This window comes from Larus michahellis, chromosome 3 (assembly GCF_964199755.1).
Source record: "Larus michahellis chromosome 3, bLarMic1.1, whole genome shotgun sequence".
Lineage (NCBI taxonomy): Eukaryota > Metazoa > Chordata > Aves > Charadriiformes > Laridae > Larus > Larus michahellis.
Genome location: NC_133898.1, coordinates 66,886,906 through 66,901,645, shown reverse-complemented (window position 1 = coordinate 66,901,645; position 14,740 = coordinate 66,886,906).

The following is a 14,740-nucleotide window of genomic DNA, read 5'->3' as shown; positions in this document are numbered from 1 at the left end:
TCAGGAACGCACACATTGAGATCAAAGGCAGATGAACAGACAGAGTCCTCCTCAGACACCAGCTATTGAAAAGAGGCTGACCCTTTTGATCTCTCAGCTTCATACTGAGCATGAGGCAGATGGGATGGAATCCCCTGTTGGTCAGTTTTGGGTCACCTGTCCTGTCTGCTCCTCCCCGCAGGTGCGACTCCTCTACGCTTTTCTGCTTCCGACCCTAGCGTAACAAAGTTAACTGACCTTGGTTGTTATAACAATAAGTATAAGCAGGAGCCTCTCTGTATACCATTCCTTGGTATTAGCTATAACCATCAGAAGTTGTCTGCTAGAAGTGGACACTCTCTGAAAAATACGCTGTTAATTTCAGAGAGTTAGTTAGTTAGAAGAGGCTTAGCTGAAAGGTAAAATTACTGTAAAGAAAATTGGTTCTGTTTTACCTCAAACCAGGACAAGGGATCTGGTCTGCCATGACCGTATTGAGCTGGAAGGGCAGAAGTGAGAGCATGGACATAGTGATCGGGACCTCACTTCAGCGAGCTGCTGAGGCATTTATCTGCATCCAAACATTCAGCAATATGCCTAAGAGTGGACTCATTACTGAAGTATCCCTGAGAGTTTGGTATGCCTTCCCAGTTCTGTCTCTTTTTAGGCGAAAATGGCAGAACAACCTTCTATTCTTTTTGATGTTCGCTTAATACGTACTTCAGATATTATTTTCTTGGTAGGGTTATTCAGTGTGTTTAGTTGTTTGTGAGGTAAGCTGAAATTCTTCCACGGTGAAAGCTCTTCTGCATGTGCCAAGTATTAATATTTTGAAAATATAAGCTGTATTTTGTATAAAACAAGGCTCTTGTGCATAATTGTATTAATTTTGGCACTGTAAGTTCAAGGACAAGCATGCCAACTCAGTATTCCTGGAATAATAAAAACAAAATATGTGATTTCTTAAGGTTCTGTTTTCGATATATAGTTTGAGGGCCTCATCTTAAGCTAACAAGATGATGTAACCTGTTTTTGTCTCTTCCTCAGCAGATGTGCCTCAGGGCAAAGGTTGGTGTTCAAACAATGATTTTATTTTTTTAAAACAAAGTTGATTGTAACATGAACTGCCTAATCTTAAGAAGCTTTAACAGGATGTTTGGTAAATGTCAAAAATGTTAGCTTACAACCAATGCCTGTGATATCCCAAAGAGACTCAGTCGAGAGCACATCCTGAGCGACTTTACAAGCCCCAGTTTTGCTCAACTTAAATTAATTTTAAGCTTAACTGAAGTTTAAAATTACTGAAGCTGGCTAATGCTATTCTCTGTAAAGGCTGTGTGCCACTGACATTATACTTTTAATGCTGAAGCTCCTTTTACCTGGCATGTATGCACATGAGAATGAGAAAAAGCCCCTCTGAGTAAAAGAAATAAAAGATTACCAGTCTGTCTGTCCCACAGATCATCTTTTTTTCACCTAGTTAATCTGTGAGGGGGTGAGCAGTGTGTTATCCTTAGTGCTGGTCCCAGAAAACAGCTAGGAGCTGCAATGAACCATGGTATTGGGTGTGAAGGTGGAACTGTCACCGGTTTTGTGTGTTCTACCCTCCATATAGTTGGTCTGGCTAATGGGTTTCATCAGCACTGTCAAGTATCTTGTTCCCTTCTCATGTTTGTCACATTGTAGTTCCAATAGCCACAATTTTTTTCCTCTTTCTCTGAGTCTTTAAAGACTACTGTCTTCGTAGAGATTTTTTTTTTTCTCAGAGAAAAAGGGATAAGTGAAAGAAACTCAGGGTGTCAGAGATTTTTCTGTAATATTTTTTTTTTCTGTAAAATGTAGTGTGTATATGTATATATATATGGAGAACAGTCCAAAATGGCCATGGTCGTCGGGTGTTATCAGGAGTTCATAGAATGACTCACATAAGTCACTCAGCACATGCAGATAAACTCTCGGTATACCATTACAACATTGTGTAATCTCCTGTAAGCCTCTCAAACTAACTCCATCAGTCTGAATACACACATACATGCGCACCCTCCCTCCACTGAAGCAGATGTACTGGGCAAGTTTAGCTAACAGCTCTGCTCCCCCCATCCTGCCACTTATACCTATGAACCTGGTAATTTGGTAGATTTTATGACAGTGGCTCAGAAGGCTTAGCACTTCTTTTCCCCTTCATGATAGCAGAGTGCTACAAGTGATCATATGTCCGTAACATCAAGATAAAATATTCTATCTCTTTTCCAACATCTTAACAGCTCTGCTTTCCCTAAGATTAGGGGGTGAAAGTGGCAACAATAATGCAACTGACATTTATGATAATACCACATGCTGTCACTGAGAATCAGACGTACTATAGGATTAGTAGCAAACATTGTAAAAATGCCAGGAGCTTCTGATGTATTGGGCCTGATTCCTTATTTTCTTATGCCAGTGTTCATTCATTGACTTCCTCTATATGCCCAGCATCCAGGGATTTGCAAATGTCCCAAGGCAGTCTTTGGCAAATACAGCTCATGTCACTGCCCACTGGTTCTTGTCAGAAGTGTGTCACTTTGGTGACAAGCTCTGGTATCTCTTCAGGGTGATTTTTGGGGTCTGTTTTGTTTTTTTTCTTTGCTGCCTGAAAACTGATTAAATCAGTTCTGAGTACAAGCAGGCTTTCTGCCATCCACGTGTCTACCAGAAAATAAAGCTATTCAGATATTCAGTCTCTTCAGCTGCAACTTCACATAGAAAGGCATTTATAAGCTCTTCATGATGAAGCCTAAGCCTGAAAAAATTCTCAGTGATGTGAAGGATGTTATCTGAAGGTCATCAGAATTTTCTTCTCTTTCCCTCTCTCTTTATTTCCCTATGTATCTGTATATAATAAGTATGGTGTGAGTTTTGAAAGACACTGGGTATTAAGCTCTGACACTGTAGAAGCCTTCTGTCACTCAGAAGACCTTGGACTGAATCTGGAGGAATCACAGTTAGCAATGACCCAATCAATCTCTATTCTCTTTCTTATTTAGCTAAGTAAAGGCAACTTCTACCTTTTGTTTTCCAGCATCCCTTAGGGCTTTCCAGATTAGGTAGGATGCAGCAGTAGGGAAAACAGCACTTTTTTTGCTTTCAGTAGGGACAACGCAATCATAAGGAACAATGGGTAGCTCTTTAAATTGCACGTGGAGTGTGAACAGTGATCTGGAAAATAGCAGCTTTTTATTTAACAATCCTTGTCCTTTGGTGTGATGAGAGGGAGAGAGAGGAAACTAATCTATTTCTTCTTGTGTATTGTCAACACTGTTTAATATGTTCCAATCAACTGCACCAATAATAAGACAGTGAAATTTGAGTTATACATGGGTAGCAGAAAGTATAATTTGAAGCCAGTGGGGCTGCACAGGTATAAATGAGGAGTTACCTTAGTCTGCAGCTCTCTTTGTTGAGGATGTTCAGTGGAATGAGGGAAGTTCAGCTTTGCTCTCAGAATCCAGCGTGGATTTGCAAAGCTTTGCAAATTGATGGAAAAGCCGTAATTAGACTGAGTGCATTTGATACGGAACTGGGAAGATGATAAAAAATTGCGATTTTTTTGAGAGCAGAACTGCAATTTAAAAATTGGGAGCATGCTGTAAAGGACTGGGAATGTTGGTCATAGTAAGGAAAGTAATTGACTGCAGATGGAGAGATCTGGACAATATACATATGTTGGCAGTAGCAGCTTTTAGATTCAGGGGTGCAGTGTTTGGGACTGTGCAGTGTGGTTATTCAAGTTTATAAGCACACTTTTATTAGCATGTAAATTTGAATGCCAAAGGCATAAGCCACACTGCTTTTAACCAAACCAAACAAAACTTTATTTGCCAAGAAGATTTGAAAGAGGGTTTTAAAAACATTCCCCACTATAGCATGTGCTTTTCTTACTTTCTTGAAATATTTTTTTCTCAGAAAATAATATTTCCTTCTCCTTTGTTTTGCAGGCTTCTGTCTGTGCACTGGGCTGGGGGGGGGCTTAGTTCAAGTCCTTCAGTCTCAACTGGTGGTATTTCTTGGAGCTCCTTATATGTAAATGGATTTTGGTAGGCCAAATCTTCCCCTCTTCTCCTCCCCTCTTCCCTTACTTCTCCCTCACATTTAGATTGGTATCTACGGGGAGAAACAAAGTGATTTAAGGCAGAATGTCTATTTTGACTGGAGACTCCTTAACAGATATTTTGCGCACTCTAGAAGTCGTCAATTAGACCGCACTCCAGCTTTCTAAATCCTCACTCAAAATGCATGTTTACTTCTTTATTTGGAAAGAATAGGAGTTTGGTCTCTCTCTCACTGCTACTGACTATGACAAAAGCATCAGAAACGAAAACAGGAATGAGAAAATGTCATCTTTGTCAAGAGGAATGGAAGACAACTGGGTGTAATTATACTCGGTGCCTTGCTGGCAGTATTTAATAAATAGTTTCATGAGTTATTCTCACATAAACTGGCTATCTTTTCTTCCTGCATGTTTCAGCTGAAAACATTTTACATATTCCCCTGTACTAATGGAAAAGACTCCACAAGGAGAGAGGCAGATTTTGGCTGATGCCTAGTGTTGAGTGAATAGAAAGCAAAAAATAAAAATATTGCACTCAACATCTGGGTTGGCCTCAGCAGAGTTGAAAGGAGTCCAAAATATTTCCAATCTTGTGTGCTGAGTAAAAATGACATGGAAGTCATCTTGGAAGTGAATATTCTAAGGGGAAAGTATTTTTTGGCATTCATATACCTTTATTTCTTCAGCAGAATATTACCTTGAAGTTGTGAGAGAAGGAATCTTTAGCATTTTCCCTTATCTTATTCTGAGAGTGTAATATTTCTAAACACCATTTTAGGAGGGAAATAAAATACTAAAGAATATTAAAGAACTCTTAAAATAAATTATTAGAGACACTTGCCATCAATTATCCATTGATACAAACATAAAAAAATAGCTTTATATCAGTTGTGTAAGCCATCGGAAACAGCTGGACCAGCTACAGAACATTAGATCTGCCAGCAGGTACCTAATCTGACATGAAGTTTATTGTCTTCCCTATCTCCAGTTGTGTGCATGTCTTCTTGTGCTGCCCACATTCCCTGATGTTGTGTCGGTGTTTGTTATGCCACCACAGTGCAAAACAGGATGTCAAATAAGCAATGTAAGTTTCTCAAGGTAGGTATTTTTTCTGTAAGATATTGGCCAAATCAAAGAATTACTGATGGAATGATGCGCTTCTTTTTTTTCAATAAGCACCCTTTTTCATCAACAAGCAATAATTTGCAGGATCTAAATGTTCCATATGGAATTTGAGATCCATAAAGCTTGAGAAGCCTGTTGAAAGAGCACACTGTTAGGAAGGAGCTATGCAAAGGGAATGGCTCCTACCTGTGTGTTGGAGTCTGGTTCTGATTGACTTGCGACACAAAAAAATCAATAGTTTTCTTTAATTGAGGTTCTCTTGGGGTCAGTAAGTGCAGAGACCTGATAACTTACTGAACTGTGTGTCTAGACACCACCAGCAATGGCAGCAATTAAATACAACCTACAGCCGGCGGTTAATTCCACTTAGTTCCCTTGCCTAGGTGTCCATGAGTTAAAATTTGGTGAAAAAGGTATGCTTGAGGATGAAGTATGTAAAGCATGGCAGCACGACTCTTTTCCCACACTTTCCCAGCAGTTGCAATTACCAGCTTCAGTGCTATTTGGGATTTCCGTGTGGTACAAACTTTGTATTCATATAAAACTTCACAGCTCCTAGGTTTCATGACCATCGTACTGAAATCTCTGTGTTTTCTCTGACTTAGAGGTACTTGAGAGAGATAATCTCTTTTCTGTCAGTAGGAGAAAGAGGAATATGAGATTGACTGAGGTGGAACAAAATGCCCAGGCAACGTACAAAGCCACAAATTTGGGTATTAATTGGGTGATTTGTGGGGAATCTGGAGACCATAAGCAACACATACCCAACCTCACAAAAGCAGTTAGGTTTGGCATAGAAATCTAGCAGAGATCAGAATCTGACTGTCCTCCTCCCGGTCTGCTGCAATTGCTCAAACCTCAGGTGTTGTGTTTCCCATGGCCAGAACAGATGGTCCTCTAATAGACCTCTATAATGACCTCTAATAGAGGATGCCTCTATAAGCACCTAGATATTGACCTGGCTTTGAATGTGGTTTTCACAGGCCATTTCTGGCTGGTGGGTACAGGCAAAGCAGAGCTTGCTACTCTCCATGGCTTCTATAGAAGCTATAGGCTACTATTGCAATTACTTTACTACCACTATGCAGCCTGATGAGAAGGGATATCCATGGGGGATCTTCCCCGTGTTGATTCCAGATGGGTCCCCTGCAGCCCCCAGTTTAGGCAGTAACACCCTTGCAAAGTCTCATTATTGATTTCCCTCTCTTTGATGGTTCTCACAAGCAGCCATTAGCCCGATAGTTTGCTAAGAACTAGTATAGTGAGGACTAAACTTAAATATTATATCTATTTCACTGTTTGCTTTTTAACTTTTGAGAGCCTTTTTCATTTTATTTCTCTGGCCAAAGTAAGTCTAATAATTATCTGTTTCTATTTGAGTCTACATACTGAAAAGAATAGGCTGAAGCTAAGACAGTATGACTGGCAGGAGGAAAATGGTAGTCAAAATAAACAGGATTTACTTTTTCAGATTTTTGTTCTTTAAAAGCATTTTTAGTGGAAAAGGTCTGAAGGGGGAATGAATATCTATTTCCATATTTACAGTAGCACAGTTAACTCCTCAAAATTTTTTATGTGCATATGCATGTGTGTGTGTATAAATGTATTTATATACCCGCCTTTACTACACAGTGACTTGTGAACTTTTAGTGGTGTTGGTTCAGGCTACGTTGAAGTGTGCGCGCATATGTGTATGTGTGCCCATACTGGGACATATTGAGGAACTGGGAATGTGTTAGCTGTTTTCCTTGCCTGAAGCATGACTGACAGCACTGTTGTTTTTCTCACTGGTAGCAAGGTCAGTGGGCTGCATGACCAAATTAAATATACTTCGTGGGAACTGCAACAGTTCACTTTGCAGTAAGCTGTGAGCAGAGTAGGGTTTGCCCAGAATATCCAGGGCCAGAACATCACCCTTTGTCATCAAGTGCTGCTGGCTGCGTCCTCCTCTTCTCCAGCCCTGAAAATGAAAAACAGTAAATACACAGTTCATTTGCTCTGCCTTTCAGTTTCTTTCTGTGTGTTAAGTAATAAATTGGCTAACTGTGACACAAAGCTGCAGAGCTTGGCTTCCACTGGAATTGCCTATTAGAACATGCACCTTGCTATAACATTCAATGGAAACATCTTCAGTAGTGATAAAGATACTGCACTGTATATGTATACATATACGTATATATACACATAGTGTAGAATCTGCTTTTATCAGGTGTCTTCTGTCCATTCACAAGCCTTCAGGCAGCTTGGCTGAGCAAAGCACTGAAATATCCACTGATTCTGAAATGGTGCACTCCGTGATTTTCAACAGAGGTCAGGTTTTAATTACAGGCATTGAGGACAGGGGAGGAAGCTTTTGGAGCTATGTTTGAAACCTGCAAACTTTGTCTTGGGAAAAGAGCTAATTCAATAAGGGCCCAATGCAAGCTCTCCTGAATTCAGTGGAAAGGATCCCAGAGAGTTCAGTATGCTTTGGATCTCTGCCTAGTTGCAGTGTTTCCTAAATAGCTCCAAACTTACTAGAGGGACTATTTACAATTCACAAATACTGTGATTAAGTTAGTTATCTAAGGCAGCTGGCAAAATTTTAAAGGGTGACCATACATATGGTTCTATTTATAAATAAGAAGTGATTTATTGAACTATATTACTTTTTTTTTTTTTTAAGAATATCTACTTTATAAAACTCTGTAAAGGAAAAAATGTCAAGATCAGTTGTCTTTTTGCCTAAATGAACAAGAGAGAAGTTACATCAGATTTCTAGTGTTCTAAAGCATTTGGAATTCCCAAAGAAAGTACACTTGAGAATTAAATGTAGTAAACAATGACACTTAACTTCCTCTGTCACACATACATGTTGGACAATAATTTTCTAAAATGCCCTTTTGTAAAGAAGCTCTGATTGTAATAACTTCAAAAGTAGGTTACAGCTTGAAGCTTTAGAATAGTATTTAAATGACCAGTAAAGTGAAAACGTGATGAATGTTTTATTTTCTATGATCTGGAAACAGATCTTCAACAAAGACCTCTTCAATAAGAGGCATAGGGCTGGCTACTACCAGCTATCCACTACAGCAGCAAATTTTGGGTCAAACATCTGGACAAAGCTTGCTGAAGTCTCATTTCGTGGGGTTTTCCCTTCTCAGGTTAGTGGCAGCTGTTCTTCTTCCAGTTCTTCCGTGTGTGCAAAGCCTGGATGCACACTTTTGACAAGAGCTCAGTCATTTGCTTTCCAGAAGCAACTTCTCTGAATTTCCTCATCATGAGATCATTCAGCTAACAGCATCAGTGATTGCCATCAATCAATGCCTTCATCAGAAAGAATCGTCCATCGGTGTAGCTTGCATGAATTGATTTTCTTCTTCCTTTGGGCAGCTTCTTGTTAGCAGAGTTGTGAAGCTTAACGTGTACTTGTGAAATGCCTTAAGATTAATGGGTTAAAAAGGTACTTTATAATAGCATAGACATAAAGTGTTCTTTATACCAAACATTCTGTCATCATGCTCCAGAAGTCTCTAGACCACTGTATATTACGCAAATGAAGTGAATATAACAGGCAGGTGCCTTGGGACAATCAGGTCTGCTTTTACGTGGATAAGCATTTTTACAAACTTTATTTAAAACTTGGAAGGCTTAACCAATCAAACTTACAAAGATTTCATGAACTAATTGCAAATATTTTATTTCCGCATACTTTGGGATGACAGGTATAATAGTCACATCTTAGTTTGGGTTACAGGAGAATGCATTTTGAAACCAATTAATAATAGGTAGCATTGTGCAAGCTCTGCAGAGCAGAGAGCCTGCTGAGCAAGCTGTCAAATATTTGCCATGGCGCACAGAACCCTAGCATAGTCAAATGAAAAGGAAATACAGGCAGGCCCATAAAACTAAATGGGAACTCGATGAATTACCACTTAAAAGCTTGGTCCCCACTGGCTGCAATAAATGGTTTAATTTTTATTTTTTTTTTAATTTTTTTTTTAAATAAGCTTGTGCATGAATGAACGTGAAACTCCATGCAGGTTGTGTACACATCCCTTCGTTGCACATGCAAATTGTCACTTGGACATGCATCAGTTTGGTTAGATCAGCAACACGGTTGAGCTAAGCAACGAGCTTGGAGATGAGACAAATTGGCATGGAAGTGTAGGGAAAGTTTCCACAGCTGCCGTACCACTCCTTTAAATAGGGAACATTGGTTTTGTGCACTTCTACTTTGGCACCTTTCACTAACTTTGCTTGCACACAGAAATGCTCGATTAAAATAAGCTTATTGGGTGGGATTTATAAAGCTTGGTCTCAGCTGCCCTTGAGTGGCAACGTCTAACACATTATGAACAGTGCAATTTTCAAATAATATCCAATTTGCCTGTCTGGTTAGGTGTATCACAAAATATGGAGGGCTTTCCCCCCAAAAATGCACATAAAAGCCCTGTTAAAAAAATAAAAGAGATTCCATGAAAATGTGGTTACTATGGTTATGAAAACAAATCGGGTTTTTGCAGGTGCAAACAGTCTATTAGTGACCTAACTGATCATTTGTTCGTGCAGTTATTTCCACACGAATCTGTGGCAATCGCATGGAAAAAATTATGTTCAGTGTGGTGTCCACATCTTGGTGATTCCAATCTTGAGGCATTGGAAGAAGCCAAAAGTTCAGCAGGTTTCAGAAAAGCCTTAGACATTGTTACAGACAATGAACTTATTCACAGTGACATTAAGAAAAATAAAAATGCCTTTTTACGATGTCTGTGCAAGTCCTCCCACCCAGGGGGCAATAAAACTGTATCACTGTGATGGTGAAGGAGAAATTATTTTTATGTGCAAGGTAGCCTATGGCTGTAAAGGTTTATCTACACCACCGGTGGTCCATTCTGAGAGAATGAAATACAGACGAAATGGTTTCGGGGCTCAGGACTCTTAGCTGTTACATGTCTTTAGAGAAATTATTATAATTTATGTCTAATGAAGCTGATGATTGTATTGTTTGATCTTTTAAAAGTAACACATTGTTTTCTTCCCTTTTTTTTTTTGTTGTGTGGATGTATTTGAAACTGTTATTAGATAACCACGTTTATGAAGCACCTTTCAGTGAATGTATCTTGTTAAGTGGGTGTATTTTAATTTTTTGATGACAAATCATTAGCGTATGAAATTGATATAAAGGAATTACTCTGACATTATCAGTTGTGCAAGTCTTGAATTCAAGTTTTGGATGTGATCCTCAATCAGAGACAACTGACCAAGGTAAATATGATTTTTATAAATGATCCATATAATGTCTCCAGTTAACTCTATGTGGATGTGGAAAGACTAGGTTTCTTAAATTTTGATGAACAAGTCCGAGTCTTAATTTAGGCATTTAGGCCAAGTCCTACCCATTAAGTGCCTGCCTAATTCCTGATACATGTCTGTGGGAATTTAGGGCTTCACATTCTTGATGATATTGGCAGTAGCTACCAATGAAAAGTTCACAAAAACGGTGGAAATCTTACTGTTCACTCCACCTGGCTTTGTTCTGGTCTCTGTGCAGATTGCTTGCGCACAACTGATGACAAACTGTCAGTCTTTGGCACTGGTGTTCTCTCCAGAAAGAAATGGATACCTTCCAGAAGGAAAAAGTCCCACATATTAACACCGAGTTAGGAATAATCAGCTGCACAAATACAAAGTAGGAATAACTGGCTGGGTGGCAGTTTCCCCAGAAACAGCTGTGAGGAGTTTAGAGAATCATATATGAATATGAGTGTACATGCCATACTGTTAGCCAACAAGGCAATCATTGCACTGTTCTCATTGAACAGACCTATAGTGTGCAGCGCGTATGGAATGATCCTCCTTGGCATTGGTGAGGCTTCAAATAGAGCACAGTTTCCCCACTTGAACTTTGAGACATGGACTATCCAGAGAGCCTGGAGGAGAGCAAACAAAATGATCAGAGAGCTACGAAGCATGACTGTGAGGGAAGTTTGAGTAAATTGACTTTTGAAGAAATTTTCAAGGACCGAGGAGGGATATCATATAGTGCTGCACAAATAAATGAAAGATTGCAGGGGTGTGGAAGACAGCCATGCTTTCTGTCCATGACAGATAAGACAGAAGCAATAGCCAAGGTATCTATGAAAGCCTCATAATGACAAGGACAGCAAAGAATTAAAAAAGGTTAATCACAGAGGTTATGGTGTTGCAGTTGGTGTATATATTCGATAGAACTTTGTGAGAAATGAGGCAGATATCGCTGGTTTTGTTTGAGGTGCAGCCAACGGAACAGGTAATCATTCAGTTCTCATTTTCACTCCTGTAATTCTGGGATTTACCAATAGGTTGGCATATATTGCTCTGTCAACTTAAGGCAATGCTGATTTAGAAGATGGATTGAATCATACTTTCAGTAAGAATGTTAATTAGACATATGTCTGGTGGTTTTACCATATGAAAATGCACCTTAAATACCTTGACAAATGTGGCAAAGATGGGAATATGAAAGCTGATGTTTTTTCAGTTTCTTTTTCTCATTTTTTCTGTAATGCTGATGAGTTTATTGGCTGATTAGAACTAGAAACATCTTGTTTGCGTTTTAAACTTTAACGATAGCATTGCAAGCGTATGGTCATGCTCCTGTCTACATGCAAGACAGATTGACCACCAACCTCTTGGAAAATTTTATGACTACCTGAGGTGAATTTGAAAGCCACAGAACATGTGTTTAGCTGCATTTTATTCTTTTGTCTATTCCCACTGTAAAGTCAGCATCACAGGACTTGATCAGTCTCGGAGATTTCTCCTTCTGTCTGAGGCCCTCATTTTCAGCTGTCAGTGTCCAGCCCATTCATCACTAAGGCTGTCAGAGCTGACGTCTGTATCCGAAGGAGGAAGGATGGTGCACACGGAAGAATCTGGACAGAATGTCTCCAAGCTCACCTTTAGGAATGTCAGTTGTTTTGTATTCGTAGCATTTAGGCTTGCGTGGAGGTCAGCGGCATTTCCAGCAGTGAGAAAATACAGCCTGAATAAAACCCAGAAAGTTGAAGGAAGAAGGCTTGGCTATTTGTGCTACTGCTGTGGACAGACCTCCTTTAGTGCTTCGCTATAGCAAGGCATGAAGCTGCCTTCTGCATGCGTTCTGTTGTCTCGTTAACTGCAAGGAGCTGTAGGTGAAACTGGAGTTTTGGACTATCCTCTACGCTTAGCAGTGATGACAAAGATTTTAATCTGCTGCTTAGAAGGTTAGTAGGCATTTCTTCATATAAATAGTTCTCAACAACTGGAAATCACTGATCACAGTTTTTCTTTGACATGTATAGGTGAACTTTCCAGAGAGGATAACAGCACCAATTTTCCTCTTACTCATGAAGGATGATCAAGTGGAGGGGTGAGTGATCCTTCCTAAACAGGAATTATCACATGTACTGAAAAACAACAGGGCCTATAATAGTTAACACAGCCTTTGTATATACACCAGTTCATTCTACTAGCTCCTGCAACTGGCCAGCAGAATTCAATGCTAGTGTCTCCCTGCTTCATGTGCTGAAAGTCTGCTCCATGACAATTCAAGTCCTTCTAGGGCAAATGAGTCAGATGGACAGTTTTTTCCAAAGAGACAGCCTTGGCAGGTCTTTACCTGCTGCCTCAAGGCAGAAAGCCACGAGAAGATTCTTAGCATTGTGAACGTCCATAGAGGGATCGATTTTTTTGTAGCAAAAGCTCCTCCCTGGTGCCTTACAATTTTAGAGTAAGGGTCTTTATTTCAGATTTTGTAGTTTTAGTGTACCTGGGTTCTCAAAAGAGCATTTTAAAAACACCAGTAAGTAACACTAATTCCACAGTGAGTTCTGACTCTTGGAGGTGTCTGGAGCTCTCTCTAATTGGTCTTAGCACTGTGACAGGGAGAGCACACAGGTCTGCTTTTGATTTGAATTGGAACTGAGCACTTGTATCAGTGAAAACATTTGACAAGTACAGCTGTCCTATTTGGGATCAGGAAACTGTTATGTGACAACAGTAAAAAAATCATTCAGAGAGTCACTTTTTTTCTGACAGTGTATGATTAGACTTCATAGAAGAATAAAAACAATATCTTGAACCTTAAAGTTACTATATCCACTTCAGTGAAGACCTCATTCCTTAAATGCCCATTCTGCCTAGCTGCCAAATAAAAATTCAAACAAACCATATAGGACTCGCCTATTATTTCCTTGGATCACACAGTTTTCATGCTGGCAGGTATGATTTTACGGCAGCAAACCTTAAGCAAAAGCAAGAAGAAGTTTGAGGAATTGTGAATTCAAAAACCGTTCTGACATCTCTGAAATATTTTGACATTTTAGAAATGGTTTGTTTTCAAGTACTAATAGTGGAAGTTCAGGAAATTAAAGGATAAATTAGTAAAGTAGCAAGACATGATGTCTGACTGTCTAGGGACCAACGGTTAAGTCATATCCAAACTGAATTACCTCTTTATAGTAAAATAAACAGTGTCGTTGCCATTTCTCTGGCCCTGTGTCCAGTTGGCATGGTCTGGCTGTACCCAGATGATTACATTTTGCTGGTTTCCAAAGCAGGACAGATTTTGGATACGTCTAACTGCATACCTGGAATAGTTCCTGAGTTAACTTCTGAATCCTACCTGGGAATTGACTGGAAGAGTTTTGGGTGATCTGGGCAAAAAGCGTGCCAGAGACCGTTCTCACCGTTCAGCAGCGTCGTGAGCGAGCTCTGATACTGCGACCCTGAGCCTTGCAGTGTATTCCCCGCTCCAGGGGCAGCCTGAGACTTGGCTCGATCTAAGCTAAGTTTCCTGTGTGACACTGAGCGTGTCACATGAGGTACATCTGCACTCACCCTGACGCAGTGATGCAGTAGGCTCATTGCTGAGACAAGTTACTGTCTCTTCAGGGAGCTGTGCTTTGTGGTGCTTTCTGGGCAAACCAGCTCATGTGGAGCTAGTCTGGGATTTTTATTGTACATTGTACTGTACAATATTAACATATCCTTGATTGCTATGTGTCTCATTTGCCTATTTTAAAATAGGACTAATAATGCTTCCTTTCTTTTATTCATTGGTTGTATTCTCTATTTGGATATTAAGCTTTTCAGGACAGCCTGACTTTCTTCTTAAGTGTATAGAAATACAGTGTCTAGCACTACATAAACCAATAATGTAATACAACTTATAATACCATTATGATGACTCTGACTGGTGTTAAGAGCTGGCGGGTCATTATTAAGAAGTCGCAAATTGCCTTAGATAGGTAAATAATTTTGCAGCAGAATTTCACTCCCTGCAAATATTAGGTTATGCTATTTTTCTTTAAGGCAAAATTTCAAGTTTTAAGTGCTTACTGTCTGTCATCTTCCCTTCCTCCCTCCCTCCTTCCCCCCCTTCCCAGGGTGGGACCAGACCATCTTTGCAATCCTTTTTGACTTACAGATTTCCAAATTCTCTGGGGAGATGAGGACTTCTGAGGAAGCTTCTTATACCTGGGTTGCTGTATATGAAAATATACTTCTTGGGCAGTACTCATCTACCTCTTTGAAGAATGCTGTGGA